We start from the raw sequence: 15,346 nt of genomic DNA, 5'->3' as shown, positions 1-15,346 counted from the left end.
AGAATATTCAGACCATATAGAGAGAGAGAGAGAGAGAGAGAGAGAATGAGGAAGGTAAAATTAAATAGAAGTATTAGAAGACAGTTGAAATGTTTTAGAAAGTAAAGTAACAAGGCAAAAAGATGAGGAAGGAGGCCAGGGTATGTAAATTAGAGGTCCAACTTTCAAATACTAGGAGTCTCATAGAAAGGATACAGAAAACGTGGGAGGGAGGTCAGATTTTATTTAAAGTTAGTTATGCCTTTAAAATCATAAGGGAGGGACGCCTGGGTGGCTCAGTCAGTTAAACCTCTGCCTTCAGCTCAGGTCATGATCCCAGGGTCCTGGGATGGAGCCCTGAATGTCCTCCCACCCCCTGGAGCTCCCTGCTTAACGGGGAGTCTGCTTCTCCCCCTCCCTCTGCACCTCCCCCCGCTCATGAGCACTCTCTCTCTCTCAAAAAAAAAAAAAAAAAAATCTTTAAAATCCTAAGAGAAATTATTTTCTTCCTAGAATTTTATGCTAAACTATTATTTAAGTATGAGGGTAGCACAAGAGAAAACTTGGACATGGAAGGTCTCCAGAACTGTGCTTCTTCTGTATCTGTTTTCAGAAAGAAAGCATTCCCAAAATGAGGAAGTTAACCAAGAAATGATAAGACATGGGATATAGGAAATATATAGGATTTACAGTGGATTTAACATGAGAGATAAGATAATCTATATATATAGATTAACATATAACATACATGTTTTATATACAGTATGTACATATGTATTAACCCCCACAATCCTCACAAAATAATATAATGTATATGTACTCATTTTGTCATTATTTTACAGGTGAAGAATTTGAAGCATAGAATGATTAAGTGACTATAACCAGAGCCAGAATTTTAACCCATAAGACCTGATTTCAGGCTCTTAACCATTAATAGTCATTTTCCTGCTTCCCAATACACTCATTTAATAAAAAATTATGATAGAACTATATTTAGAAGATGGGAGAGGACACAAGAAATGTTCTCATGTGCCCAGGTAGCCAAGGCAGAGATGGTGATGAAAAAGCTAAGATTTCATCTTCCGTAATGGCAAGTCAATGCATGATACTCCAAACTGGAAATAAAAATCAGGAACAGCAATATATGCATAGTATTTGGAGAAATGTAGGTTTAAAAGGATCAACTACAACTATTACAAGTAGGGAGTGGAAAATAAGTGCATGGTAAGGGGGTGTTATTTTCCTTCGTAAGCCTTGTAGAGCTATTTGACTTTTTAATCTGTATGAAAGTCTATATTTGATTAAAAGGAATAAAGCTTAAATTAAAAAAAAATAAGAGCAGCAGATTTTTCAGTTTGGAGTTTGAAGTCTAAGTAATTTGAGTATAAAACCAGTTCAGTCAACTCAGGCTTCTGCAGGTTATACCACTTCTCTGTCATTCAGCCTCCAAAGCTGATAAGTAATGAATTAAATGCTGCACTTTAGGCATTCAAATAGTTATGATTACTTACCAATTATTTGACTCCTGATGGACTTTTGTCCATTAGAGAGCAGGTTCTAAGTTTAGTGTAAGAAGGGAGTACAGCAGATGACCAATACGGGCAAGTTTGTCATATAAACTGGGACTCAAGAAAGGTCTGGACACTTTGTACACTGATAACATTTGTCAAATAAGGACCACAATAACCAAAGGGCAACAGAAACAATTAAAGAATAAGTACTGAAAAAAAAGTACCGAGAAGCTGAAATACAGAGAAGAGACATTATATTTAGTTGGCCTTATTACGTAATTTTGCTTATAACTAACCTTTTATGAAACACAGGGAAGAAGTATTGTCTTTGGGATAGTTCAGGACTATAATGGTCTCCTTGTCCTCTAGATCTCACCTCTTACTTATGCTTAATTGACATCCAAAGCATTTTATAAGTTACATGATCTCTTTTCTCTTTTCAGAACTTTACAATGGCTTTCATAGAATGTGTGATAAAGATCAAAATGCTTCAGCTCCCATGTAATGCCTTCCCTACAAAGATGCTAACCTGTCCTTCCAGATTCATTCCCATTATATCACTTTTGGTATTTTTAACATTCTCCATGATTCACATTCTCATTTTTCCTCTTTATTCACAGACAAAAAAAAAAGCTCTTACACTGTATATTTGATGTTTAAAATTTTATTATTCTGTAGGGTTCAACTCAGGTATTACCACATTCACAATACCCTTTCCAGACTTTAAATGTTATGAGGCATTCTGAGGTGGCAAATAGTGCAATTATGGGTTAACTAAGGTGAAGGTGCCAAGAGAGACACTGGCCAACATCATTCGAGACAGCATGTAAAATATCTCCCACAATTGAATTCTCAGTATATCTTGGACAATCCATAAATCACTATAATTATTTTCCCAGTCAGTCTGCCAGCTCAAGGGCAAACTTCCCATCCTGGTCTCCTTTTTGCCTTCCAGACAATCTGTTTACCCAAGGACAAGAAAACAAAACTTGCTATTTTCAGACTCTGCAATTTTTCTCCTCAGCCTCTTAAATTTGTTACATAAATCCCATTTTTGCTTTATTTCCATATTCTTATATACAAGTATACTCTTAATGTGTAAAAGAATCAGACCCTCTAATAACCGTCTTACAGACCACACTTAAAAGGCTAACTCAATAAGATTCAATACTGTAATTCCTGACAGATAAAGCGTAGCAGAATTGCCACCTCAAAATATGTTTCTTTGGCATAAGGATTATCCTAAACTGGTTATTTTTAATAACAGTAGACAGGAGAAGTTCTGAAAACTGAGTAAAAGTTTTGTAAGAGACATTTATGTTTATAAGGGAAATCTCCATTTGTAAGGGTGTCTCCTTCTCTTTCCCAAGAAGAAGAAGATGACTAAATCTCCAGAAACTCTCAACAATGGAGAAGACAGTGATTTAAATCTGCGTAACAACTATACTTTCATTTACTGTGCTTTTCCTGGTAACCTCTCATATCTCCCAAACCACCCAATCTTCTTTTGTCTTTAGCTGGAGATGGTATTCAAGGTGATGGCTTGGGCCATTTCAGGGAGTCTTTCTTGGGTCTCTCCCATGTATACAGGAGGTATACATGTTATTAAATTTTTATTTTCTCGGGGCGCCTGGGTGGCTCAGTCGTTAAGCATCTGCCTTCAGCTCAGGTCATGATCCCAGGGTCCTGGGTTTGAGCCCCGGATCGGGCTCCCTGCTCAGTGGGGGCCCTGCTTCTCCCTCTCCCACTCCCCCTGCTTGTGTTCCCTCTCTTGCTGTGTCTCTCTCTGTCAAATAAATAAAATCTTAAAAAAAAAAAATTAAATTTTTATTTTCTCTTGTTAATTTTTTTTTTTTTACTGGGGTGTCTCAGCCAAGAACCTAGAAAGGTAGAGGGAAAATTATTTGTCCTCCTCTACACAGGCCACTGCAGGGCATCCTGTACTGTTGTATTTGCCTCCAACCCACAGATAAAGCTAGTCAACATAGCCCAATCAATCATTTTTCACACCCATCCTCCCCACCACCAGGAAGGAGAATCTATATTGCTCTTCTGTAAATCAATATATGTCCATCTTTCAGGTCTCCCTCTTGGATTGGAAGCTTTGTGCTATCAGAGTCAACTCCTCCCACTATGTAGGTGTAGATACCTTCTTTCAGATAGTGATATCCCACAAGACACTACCCCCTACAGGAGTTTTAGTTTGGGTAAGTAACAAACTATGGAAAATATGGGGGTTTTTTTGTCCAGAGTAGTCACCCCAAGAAGCCCAAAGTAACCTGTAGAGGGTGGCTAGTGCAGCTTCACCACCAGACTACAGAAGATTTAATACATATTTGTGTCACTTGGGCTAAGAAAGAGGTAAGAGAGAATCTCTACTGCTTAAAATCAGAGCAAAGGGGCACCTGGATGTCTCAGTTGGTTAAGTATCCAACTCTTGATTTCAGTCAAGTCATGATCTCAGGTTCATGATCTCAGGGTTCTGAGATGGAGCCCTGCATTGGGCTCTGTGCTCAGTGCAGAGTCTGGTTGTCCCTCTCCCTCTGCTCCTCACCCTGCTCACACTCTCTCTCTTAAATAAATGAATAAAATCTTTAAAAAAAAGTCAAATCAAAGGAAAGATCTAGAAAAAGACCTAAAGAACCTAGAATTCTGCTGACAAAAATAAATAACTGTAGTCCTTTTCATCACCACTCCCAATGTTCTTTTTCAGATTCTCACCATCTTTAACTAGGATTTTTACACTATGCTCCTAGCTGAAATGAGGATCTGACTTCCTTACACTTCACCCAAGACCTCAAACTTTCACTGGAGTATCTTTCTAAATATTGATCACATTATAAAACTCTCCTGCTAGGATGATTGACTATTGAGTGTCGTGAGAGGTCAGATTGCTGTCAGACATGGCCCACGGACATGGGCATGAACACGGCCCTAGTAAACTGGAACTTCCAGATTATAAACAATGGAAGTAGAAGGGACACCATTAGCAGTTGTCCAGGAGAGGCTGGCTGCACGAGGGCTAGGGGATCCATGGGGCCGCAATGAAGCTTGGAGATACATTGGTGGCTTTGCAAACAATGTTTCCTTTGTTGGTGCATTACTAAAAGGATTCAAACGGGGATTTGCAGCATTTGTGGTACCTGTAGGGGCAGAATATTACCTGCAGTCCAAGAATAAAGATAAGAAGCATCACTGAAGATAATACCTGGAAGTATCTTAAAGGCTTCTTAACTCTCTTATAAAAATAAGATTTCTTCAATGTAGCCTACTTGTCTGTGTGTTTTTCCCTTAAAGAATACTAGTAAGATTTAATAAAGTAAGAATACATATGCAAAAAAAACCCCAAAAAAACAAAAAACAAAACTCTCCCACTAATAAAACATTAAGTAGAGCATGCCAGCTCTTTCCTGTAAGGATGAGACGTGCGTTCAGAAGTGGCTCTTTGTAACACATCTCTGGGGAAGGACCTCTTAATGGTCAATCCCTCAAAGCCCAACAACTTACCTGCCTGGGACAGTTTTCTGACACCTGAATCATTAAGACCCATGCACTTCACCAAAGTGGTTTGAAAAACCTTTCTGTTTTCTTCCAACTTCCCTGCCTGCAGCCCTGGTCTGGTCGAGTCAAGAATTTGGGCTTTGGAGCCAGAACCTCTTCAGCTCCCATCCAGGCTTTGTCCCTTGTTGTCATGAGATCACAACACAAGATGGCAAAGGAGTAGGGGACTCCGTTTCAACCGGTCCCCTGAATTTATCTAGATATCTACCAAGCCACTCTGAACACCCACAAAATCAGCCTGAGATGTAAGATTATACATCTGGATCTCTACGGGGGCACAGGATCATCAGTCAAGAGGGTGCACCTTGCCTGGATTGTGGTTGATATTTTCAACTGTACATCCCCTCAACCACAACTCAACAGAATGATTAGGAGGAGGAACTCCCAACAAAGAAAAGACCTAGAGACAATGGCCTCTCTCTCAGACCTAATGGATATGGATATAGGCAAGATGTCAGAAATAGACTTCAGGGTAACAGTTATGAAGACAATAGCTAGGCTGGAGAAAAACATTAATGGCAACACAGATTCTCTAAGGGCAGAAATGAGAGCTAATCAGGCCGAACTTAAAAATGCTATAAATGAGATGCAGTGTAAACTAGATTCTCTAATAGCTAGGGTAAAAGAGGCAAAAGAAAGAATTAGTGATCTAGAAGAAAAACTGATGGAAAAGAAGAAACAGGAGGAGGCCTAGAACAAACAGCTTAAAATCAATGAAGACAGAATTAGAGAAATAAATGATGCCGTGAAACGTTCCAATGTCAGAATTATTGGGATCCCTGAGGGTGTGGAGAGAGAGAGAGAGGACTAGAAGATATATCTGAGCAAATCATAGCTGAGAACTTCCCTAATCTGGGGAATGAAACAAGCATTCGTGTCCTAGAGGCAGAGAGGACCCCTCCCAAGATCAAGGAGAACAGACCAATGACCCGGCATGTAATAGTAAAACTCTCAAATCTTAGAACTAAGGAAACCATCTTAAGGGCAGTTAGGGGGAAGAGATTCCTTACGTACAGAGGGAGGAACATCAGAATAACATCAGACCTATCCACAGAGACCTGGCAAGCCAGAAAGGCCTGGCAAGACATATTCAGGGTACTAAATGAGAAGAACATGCAGCCAAGAATACTTTACCTGGCAAGGCTGTCATTTAGAATGGATGGAGAGATACAGAGCTTCCAGGACCGGTAGAAACTGAAATAATATGTGACCAGTAAGCCAGCCCTGCAAGAAATATTAAGGGGGGTTTCTATAAAAGGAGGAAGACCCCAAGAGTTATATAGAACAGAAATTTACAGAGACAATCTACAGAAACAAAGACTTCACAGGCAACATGATGACAAAAAATTCATATCTTTCAATAATCACTCTCAATGTGAATGGCCTAAATGCTCCCATAAAACAGCACAGGGTTGCAGATTGGATAAAAAGACAGGACCCCTCCATATCCTGTCTACAAGAGTCTCATTTTGAACCTAAAGATACATCCAGACTGAAAGTGAAGGGATGGAGAACCATCTTTCATACCAATGGACCTCAAAAGAAAGCTGGGGTAGCAATTCTCATATCAGACAAATTAGATTTTAAGTTAAAGACTGTAGTTAGAGATACAGAAGGACACTATATCATTCTTAAAGGGTCTATCCAACAAGAAGATCTAACTATTGTAAATATCTACACCCCCAACATGGGAGCAGCCAACTACATAAGCCAACTGTTAACCAAAATAAAGAGACATATTGATGATAATATGTTAATAGTAGGAGACCTCAACACTCAATTCTCAGCAATAGACAGATCATCTAAGCAGAAAATCTACAAAGAAACAAGAGCTTTGAATGATACCCTGGACCAGATGGACCTCATAGATATATACAGAACATTCCACCCTGAAACAACAGAATACTTATTCTTCTCAAGCGCACATGGAACTTTCTCCAGAATAGACCACATACCGGGTTACAAATCGGGTCGCAACCAATACCAAAATATTGAGATTATTCCCTGCATATTCTTAGAACACAATGCTTTGAAACTGGAACTCAATCACAAGAAAATTTTTGGAAGAACTTCAAACACTTAGAAGCTAAAGACCATCCTGCTCAAGAATGTTTGGGTCAGAGGTGCCTGGGTGGCTCAGTCATTAAGCATCTGCCTTCTGCTCAGGTCATGATCTCAGGGTCCTGGAATCAAGCCCCGCATTGGGCTCCCTGCTCAGTGGGAAGCCTGCTTTTCCCCCTCCTACTCCCCCTGCTTGTGTTCCTTCTATTGCTGTGTCTCTCTCTGTCAAATCAATAAATAAAATATTAAAAAAAAAAGAATGTTTGGGTCAACCAGGAAATCAAAGAAGAACTTAAACAGTTCATGGAAACCAATGAGAACAAAAACACATCGGTCCAGAACCTATGGGATACTGCAAAGGTGGTCCTAAGGGGGAAATACATAGCCATCCAAGCCTCACTCAAAAAAATAGAAAAATCCCTAATACACAAACTAACTTTACACCTTAAAGAACTGGAGAAAGAACAACAAATAAAGCCTAAACCAAGCAGGAGAAGAGAAATAATTAAGATTAGAGCAGATATCAATGAATTAGAAACCAGTAATACAGTAGAGCAGATCAACAAAACAGGAAGCTGGTTCTTTAAAAGAATGAATAAGATCGATAAACCACTGGCCAGACTATCCAAAAGAAAAGAGAAAAGACACAAATTAATAAAATTATGAATGAAAGGGGAGAGATCACGACTAACACCAAGGAAATAGAAACAATTATCAGAAATTATTATCAACAACTATATGCTAATAAATTAAGCAACCTGGAAGAAATGGATGCATTCCTGGAAACTTACAAACTACCAAGACTGAAACAGGAAGAAATGGATAACCTGAATAGACCAATAACCAGTAACAAGATTGAAGCAGTGATCAAAAACCTCCCAAAAAACAAGACTCCAGGACTTGATGAATTCCCTGGGGAATTCTACCAAACATTCAAAGAAGAAATAATACCTATTCTCCTGAAGCTGTTTCAAAAAATAGAAACAGAAGGAAAGCTTCCAGACTCATTCTATGAGGCCAGCATTACCTTGATCCCCAAACCAGGCAAAGACCCCATCAAAAAGAGGAATTTCAGACCAATATCCCTGATGAATATGGATGCCAAAATTCTTAACAAGATCCTAGCTAATAGGATCCAACAGTACATTAAAAGGTTCCTGGGATGCAAGCGTGGTTCAACATTCACAAATCAATCAATGTGATAGAACGCAGTAATAAGAGGAGAGAGAAGAACCATATGGTCCTCTCAATTGATGCAGAAAAAGCATTTGACAAAATACAGCATCCTTTCCTGATTAAAACTCTTCAGAGTATAGGGATAGAGGGAAAATTCCTCAAGTTCATAAAATCCATCTATGAAAAACCCACAGCGAATATCATTATCAATGGGGAAAAGCTGAGAGCCTTTCCCTTAAGATCAGGAACATGTCAAGGATGCTCACTCTCACCACTATTGTTCAACATAGTACTAGAAATCCTAGCAACAGCAATCAGACAACAAAAAGAAATAAAGTGTATTCAGATTGGCAAAGAAGTCAAACTCTCTCTCTTCACAAATGACGTGATACTTTATGTGGAAAACCCAAAAGACCCCACCCCCAAATTACTAGAACTCATACAGCAATTCAGTAATGTGGCAGGATACAAAATCAATGCACAGAAATCAGTTCCTTTCTTATACACTAACAATGCAACTGTAGAAAGAGAAATTACAGAAACGATTCCATTTACAATAGCACCAAAAACCATAAGATACCTCAGAATAAACCTAACCAAAGAGGTAAAGGATCTAAACTCTAGGAACTACAGAACACTCATGAAAAAAAATTGAAGAAGACACAAAAAGATGGAAAAACATTCCATGCTCATGGATCGGAAGAATAAACATTGTTAAAATGTCTATGCTGCCCAGAGCAATCTATACCCTCAACGTCATCCCGATCAAAATTCCAATGACATTTTTCAAAGTGCTGGAACAAACAATCCTAAAATTTGTGTGGAATCAGAAAAGACCCTGAATCGCCAAGGAAACGTTGAAAAAGAAAAACAAAGCTGGGGGCATCACGTTGCCCGATTTCAAGCTATATTACAAAGCTGTGATCACCAAGACAGCATGGTACTGGCACAAAAACAGACATACAGACCAATGGAACAGAATAGAGAACCCAGATATGGACCCTCAACTCTATGGTCAAATAATCTTCGACAAAGCAGGATAAAATATGCAATGGAAAAAAAAACAGTCTTTTCAATAAATGGTGCTGGGAAAATTGGACAGCTATATACAGAAGAATGAAACTCAACCATTCTCTAACACCAGACACAAAGATAAACTCAAAATGGATGAAAGACCTCAATGTGAGACAGGAATCCATCAAAATCCTAGAGGAGAACATAGGCAGTAACCTCTTTGACATTGGCCACAGCAACTTCTTTCAAGATACATCGCCAAGGCTAGTGAAACAAAAGCAAAAATGAACTTTTGGGCCTTCATCAAGATAAAAAGCTTCTGCACAGGAAAGGACACAGTCAACAAAACAAAGAGGCAACCCACAGAATGGGAGAAGATATTTGCAAATATCTACAAATAAAGGGCTGGTATCCAAGATCTATAAAGAACTTCTCAAACTCAACACCCAAAAAACAAATAATCAAGTCAAAAAATGGGCAGAAGACATGAATAGACTACTTCTCCAAAGAAGACATACAAATGGCTAACAGACACATGAAAAAATGTTCATCATCATTAGCCATCAGGGAAATTCAGATCAAAACCACATTGAGAGACCACCTTACACCAGTTAGAATGGCAAAAATTGACAAGGCAAGAAACAACAAATGTTGGAGAGGTTGTGGAGAAAGGGGAACCCTCTTACACTGATGGTGGGAATGCAAGTTGGTACAGCCACTTTGGAAAACAGTGTGGAGGTGCCTCAAAAAATTAAAAATAGAGCTACCCTATGACCCAGCAATTGCACTACTGGGTATTTACCCCAAAGACACAGATGTAGTGAAAAGAAGAGCCATATGTACTCCAATGTTCATAGCAGCAATGTCCACAATAGCCAAACTGTGGAAAGAGCAGAGATGTCCTTCAACAGATGAATGGATAAAGAAGATGTGGTCCATATATACAATGGAATATTACTCAGCCATCAGAACGGATGAATACCCAACTTTTACATCAACATGGCTGGGACTAGAGGAGATTATGTTAAGTGAAATAAGTCAAGCAGAGATAGTCAATTATCATATGGTTTCACTTATTTGTGGAACATAAAGAATAGCATGGAGGACATTAAGAGAAGGAAGGGAAAAATGAAGGGGGGGAAATCGGATGGGGAGACGAACCACGAGAGACTACAGACTCGGAGAAACAAACTGAGGTTTTCAGAGGGGAGGGAGGTGAGGTGGATAGGTTAGCCCGGTGATGGGTATTAAGGAGGGCATGTATTGCATGGAGCACTGCGTGTTATACGCAAACAATGAATCATGGAACACTACATCAAAAACGAATGATGTACTGTTTGGTGACTAACTTAACATAATAAAAAATAAATTAATTAAAAAGAAACATTAAGTAGTCCTCATTGTCTTCAAGTTCAGTATCTGAATTATTTAATTTAAGCCTTAACAATATGACATTTTTCTTTAATTCCATGCTCCCGCATTTCCCAATACATAATTTATACTAAACTACTATATAACAAAGGAAGGAAGCCAGTAGAAAGTAAACAATTAAAGAATAAGAAAAAGGAAGAAGAAGGAGGATGGTAAGGATGGGGAACTACCTTATTTATACCCATAAACAGTTGACCCTTGAACAATGATGGGGGGAAGGGTTAGGGGTGCTGATCTCCATGCAGTCAAAAATCCATGTATAACTTTTGACTCCCTCAAAACTTAATTACTAATAGCCTACTATTAACTGGAAGCCTTATCAATAACAAACAGTTGATTAATATGTATTTTCCACTTCTGTGTATATATATATAATATGCTGTATTCTTACAATAAAGTGAGCTAGAGAAGAAAAGCATTATTAAGAAAATCATAAGGAAGCAAAAATACATTTATAGTATTACACTGTATCAAAAAAATCCATGCATAAGTGGATCCACACAATTCCAACTGGTGTTCAAGGGTCAACTGTATATTATTAAGTTTAAACATAGTAAAGAGAATTTTATTTAAGTAAAAAAAAGTGAGTTTATTTGGGAACAGAGGAGGAATTACAATTCAGAACAGGAAGCTATGGTGAACCATAAGTAGGTCCAAAGAGACAAAGGGAAGGTCAGCTTTTATTAGGTTTTAGGAGGAAACTGGGAATGGTTGTTTGAACAAGTTTATAGGGACAATAAGAGTTTGAAGTTGTAGAGGTGTCTCATTGTTTGCAAGCAGTGGTTAATGTGTTGTTGCTGGGGCAGGGAGGGATCTTCCTTCTTTTTCTAAAAAATCGGGAGATATAATGTCATCCCTTATTAAAATAATTCTTATCTTCCTTATTCCTGCTGGCTATGTAGGCTACAATGAGGGGTACATGCTTGAGAGCTCCCCTTTCAGGGCTTCCCAATTCCATTTGGAATTATTTCCACAATATAAATGGACATTTTAACTTAATGGGCTTCTAAACTTGTATCTTCCTCTTCAGACCCCACTGTCCCAGATAGGAAAATCCAGTAATCTCAGCCATTTCCAGTGGATTCTTTTATAAATATTGTAAATTATGAAGGCCTAATACAGAATTTCTTTTTCTTTTCTTCTTTACAAATTGAGAATTTCATCATTTAATCTCAAGGAAACTTTGATTTTTCCCACTGGCACATCTGAACTTTTTTTGCTGCTTTAGTGAAGTCGGCATTACCTTAGATTAACTTGGTATATATTTTGTCATGAAATGCCTTTTCCCCATTTTAGAAATCACTATCTTGAATTTTCCCCTAAATCTGGTCTTGCACATTCTTCCCTAATCAACAGACAGCTACACCTTCCCTAATCCTAATCAACAGCTACACCTTCCATGCATTGGCTCAGGTCAATGATCAAGGAGTCATTTTTTCATTCCTTTCCCTTACTACATTTCTCAACTCAATCCATCAGCAAATGTGGATGATTCTATCCCCAACACACCTTTCAAATTCCTACATTTATCTCTATTTCCACTTCTAAGATCACCATGTTAGTCCACAGTCATGGGCTATCCACAATCGCAATTCCTAGCCACAATCACCTCTTGTCTACTCTTCCTCAATATCTCCCATCTAGTCTTCATGCTTTCATACTTGTCCTATTCCAGTCCATTCTTCTATATCATCAAGAGTCATTGCCTCAAAATTCAAATTGCATTGGGGGTGCCGGGGTGGCTCAGTCAGTTAAGCATCTGCCTTCGGCTTAGGTCATGATCCCAAGGTCCTGGGATCAAGCCCCATGTTGAGCTCCCTGCTTGGTGGGGAGCCTGCTTCTCCCTCTCCCTCTGCCTGCCGCTCCCCCTGCTCGTGCGTGCTCTCTCTCTCTCTCCCTCTGTCAAAGGAATAAGTAAAATCTTAAAAAAAAAATTCAAATTGCATCAAGTGACTTACTGTTTAAATTTTCAATGGTTTCTCAATGCATGTAAAATACAGTGTAGACTCCTTGCCCCCAAGACTCCTTTCCCCTCTGACCCCATTTGCTGCAGTTCTCTCTTTAGCTTACTAGGCTCAGCTACTCTTTGTTCAGCTCCTCAAACTTATCAAACTTTCCCTAGTCTTTGAAATTGTTCTTCCCTCACTCTGCCTTTTCCAAGGGTTCTCTGCGCTATTCATGATTGTTATCATTTTATTTTTTACTTTTTCTTGAGGTCTGTGAGGACCATGAGTCAGAGTCCCTGACTGTCTTGCCCACTCTTTTACCCCCAGCTGCCTCTGCACTATTCCTGGCAGATAATTTTTTAAACAATACCTTTTGAACACAGAAACTGTTGAATCAATGTAGTGCAAAACCTAATTAGAAGTATTATATTGAGGAGGAAGGACATCTATTTCAATGAGACTGGAAAGAAGGAGGAAGAGCAGGTGCTGGTCTGCAGGAGCTTGTAGCTTTGGGGTAGGAAGTTACCTGAAGGCTTGATTTCCTTTCTGAATGAGGAGGACAAGTCCCCTGCCTAGAATTAATGAGTGGGTGAAGGGGCATGGGGTTGTAAGGGAGCCACTGAAAAAAAATTTTTAAGATTTTATTTATTTATTTATTTATTTATTTGAGAGAGAGAGAGAGAGAGTGCAAGTGGAGGGAGGGAGAGGGACAAGCAGACTCTGCCCAGAGCCCGAGGCACTGCTCCATCTCACTACCCTGAGAGCATGACCTGAGCCAAAATCATGAGGCAGTTGCTTAACCAACTGAGCCATCCACACACCCCAAGAGCCACTGAAATTTGAATAACTAATAAAAGGAGTAGGAGAATTACAAAAGAAACTCTAGAAGAAATGGCAGGTGGTTCAGGTGGTGTTGGGGACCATGACCTTGTCATGACCTCTCTTAGTAGAGTTGAGAGCTTTCTGCAGCACTGCTCAGCAGCATAGGCTTTGGGGAGAAATCAGCTTCACTGAACCAATGTTTAAAGTTTGAAGGATAGGTGTAAAGAAAGTAAAAAGACATTTAAAAAAATTGAGAACAGTGGTGAAAGTGATTGCACTGATTAACAGAGACCTTAGATTGAATAGAGAAAGAGGTGAAGCCAAACGGCTGCTAATATTCTGACAAAATGGGAGGATTACAGGAATGCAAGTATCCATGTGTCTGAGGAGAGGGACAGGTGGAGGGGAGAGGTGGGGCTGAGAGATCTCTTTAGAATAAGGTACTTATAGGAGGATTTCATAGGAGGATTTCTTCCAAGATCTTTTTCTACCAGATGATGTTTTAACTGCTTCAGTACTGCGGTATCTTGAAGGAAAAACAAGCCTAGAATATTTTATGGAATGTGTGATAATGAAGTGATTCATTTGGCAGTGGCAAAACAAGGCCACCACAGGGTCTATTAACAATTCATGCATCTTAACAATTTCCAGAGGCAATTTGATAAATGACTCAGGATAAATTCAGATCACCAGCAGCTTATCCTCAGTTAGAACATTTTCCCCCTTGGGCTGAGGGAGCATTCCAAGAATGTATTTAATGAGGTGCTATACTAATCAGCCATTCCCTGGGTATACGTCTCTATGAGTGCTGAAGCTAATTGCCAAATAAACGTGTTTTCTCAAATATTCCTTACCTCTATACAGACCATTTTAAAAGGAATCACATACCTTTAGTTGTTAACCTCAATCAACAAATCTTTATTGATGAAATAAAGTGACTTTCGGTGCGACTTAATGATAACAACAGGATGACTGGCAAAAGGACAAATGAGAACATAATTCTCAGTAGGATCTTAGCAAAAGGGTGAAAATTTGATGTCAATAGTAAGAGTATCAAATATGTGTGCGTAATACTTTACAGTTCTTGCCATTTATATTTAGTTTATTTGATTCTCATAACAATCCTTGGAGGTTTTATTAGCCCCTATTTTACAGGTGGGAAAACTGCTTTACAGATTTTCAATGATTTATCTAAGGTGACTGGCAAGTCATTTTCCCCCGATACACTTCACTTCCTCAATTGTCCAGTAATACGTCAGGTGCACAGCTTAGCGCTACACGGCAGGATGGTGTCCCCAGGTAGGATCCCTTCTAGGCTGAGTTCAGTTGCTCCAGGAACTGGAGAGGCGTGCGCATAGCCATTTCTACCATGGCTCCACTAGGTGGCAATGAAGGCCACCCCACTCGAATGTGTCACTCAAGACATCTGGCTTTAAGTGGTCAAAGCCAGAAAGAGAAAAGCAAAGCGATGCTCTTCTTCTAGACTCAGAAAAGACTGCATATGCATGTGTATGCGTGCACGCGTGTGTGTGTGTGCGCACATGTGTTTGCTAGGCAGAGGAACTGAAAAATGAATAGAAACTGTTACTGCACCCTATGCAGTTTCTCATACTGCTAGTGGGTAGGACCAGAGTGAAAGAAAGACCTTGATATTTGGCACCTTGATGCTATAATGTGTTCTCTTAGCCCATACCTGCAAGGATGGATCCTGGATATCCACTTAGGTATTACATGATGTCCAAGAGTATCATTGTCATTTGGCATAAAAGTGAATGTTCTCTCAAGAGGAAGAATTCATGACTTCGGTGCATTGTCTGTGGGTTGTGCCTACGCTCTTGTCTTTCT

General features: G+C 39.3%; 1 pseudogene; it reads left to right on the top strand.

The window, feature by feature from the left end:
- The first annotated feature begins 4,352 nt into the window (after positions 1-4,352).
- On the top strand, positions 4,353-4,833 carry LOC118519177 (NADH dehydrogenase [ubiquinone] 1 beta subcomplex subunit 3 pseudogene; annotated as a pseudogene).
- Positions 4,834-15,346: the final 10,513 nt, after the last annotated feature.

The sequence above is a fragment of the Halichoerus grypus genome, chromosome 6 (assembly GCF_964656455.1).
Source record: "Halichoerus grypus chromosome 6, mHalGry1.hap1.1, whole genome shotgun sequence".
NCBI lineage: Eukaryota > Metazoa > Chordata > Mammalia > Carnivora > Phocidae > Halichoerus > Halichoerus grypus.
This window is presented reverse-complemented; position numbering and strand designations above follow the sequence as displayed.